This window comes from Triticum dicoccoides, chromosome 1A, assembly GCF_002162155.2.
Source record: "Triticum dicoccoides isolate Atlit2015 ecotype Zavitan chromosome 1A, WEW_v2.0, whole genome shotgun sequence".
NCBI lineage: Eukaryota > Viridiplantae > Streptophyta > Magnoliopsida > Poales > Poaceae > Triticum > Triticum dicoccoides.
This window is the reverse complement of record NC_041380.1, coordinates 360783820-360785360: the sequence shown is the minus strand read 5'-3', so window position 1 is coordinate 360785360 and position 1541 is coordinate 360783820.

Below are 1541 nucleotides of genomic sequence, written 5' to 3'. Positions count from 1 at the left end.
GGGTATTCCAGCGATTGCTTGTCAAGGCACCTGGGTATTCCAGGATTGCCTGTTTTTTATGGACCGCCACCCAGGCTCAAAGGGATCATGAGATTATTCATACTATAAACTTCCGTGTGCAGCCACAAGCTATTATGGGCTCTAGCATAGTTGATTAAGTCATGTGAACTCTTACAGTGGTAGACTAGCAGATGTACGGGTTGTAGGTGGTACGGTCTACCCATCGTAAGGTGCAAACGCTTCTGAAAGACTATGTCTCGGTCATCCGTTTCTCAAACACCATGTAGTGCGAGAAATCCAACGGAGGAGATCGAGTCTTGTGGGGAAAAGTGTGCAAACCTCTGCATAGTGTATAAACTAATCATGATTAGCCATGTCCCCGGTTATGGACATCTTGAGTATCTAGTACTTGGATTATCATGTGAATCTCCTCATGTTACTCTAATTAATTTTGTTGGGTTTTAATGATGTTACTTAATTGGGATTGAGAATGCTGTCAACCATTCTCAATGTTCAACAACCACCATGATAGTTAAATGAAAATTATTCCTTTGCAGTAGGGAAAAATTGGCTTTTCGCAAAAACCTTATAACCATAGAGCTTTTCCACCAGCCAAATATGCATGTAGTGATAGCCTTTATTCATCATTCTCTATGGTGTGAATTTGCCAGTACATTCAATGTACTGACCCTTTGTGGCTGCAACGTCTCATGTTGCAGGAATCTTACCACGAGTAACAAACATTAGGGTTACTATTTCTACACTCAATTTTGCTGTTGGTGTTGATGGGAATCCACAACCTTGTTACTTCCGCTATTTGGATTGAGGTAATAGTATTTATGTTACTTTATACATGTGATTTACCTCTGTTATAAATCCTCGAGTACTGTGTCTGTCAGCATACCGATCCAGGGATGACACTTAAGCACAGAGACTTGATCCATTCGGGTCGGGTCGCTACAAGGTGTCTCCGGAGGTGTTTGTTGAGTTGGCATAGATCAAGATTAGAATTTGTCACTCCGTATATCAGAGAGGTATCTCTGGGCCCTCTCGACAATGCACATCACTATAAGCCTTGCAAACAATGTGATTAATGTGTTAGTTGCGGGATGATGCATTACGGAACGAGTAAAGAGACTTGCCGTAATGAGATTGAACTAGGTATGAGGATACCGATGATCGAATCTTGGGCAAGTAACATACCGATGACAGGGAATGACGTATGTTGTTATGCGATTTGACCAATAAAGATCTTCGTAGAATATGTAGGAGCCAATATGAGCATCCAGGTTCCGCTATTGGTTATTGACCAGAGATGTGTCTCAGTCATGTCTACATAGTTCTCGAACCTGTAGGGTCCGCACGCTTAACATTTGATGACGATTTGTATTATGAGTTATGTGTTTTGGTGATCAAAGTTTGTGCGAAGTCCCGGATGAGATCACAGACATGACGAGGAGTCTCAAAATGGTCGAGAGGTAAAGATTGATATATTGGAAGGTTATGTACGGACACCGGAATAGTTCCGAAGAAGATCGGGG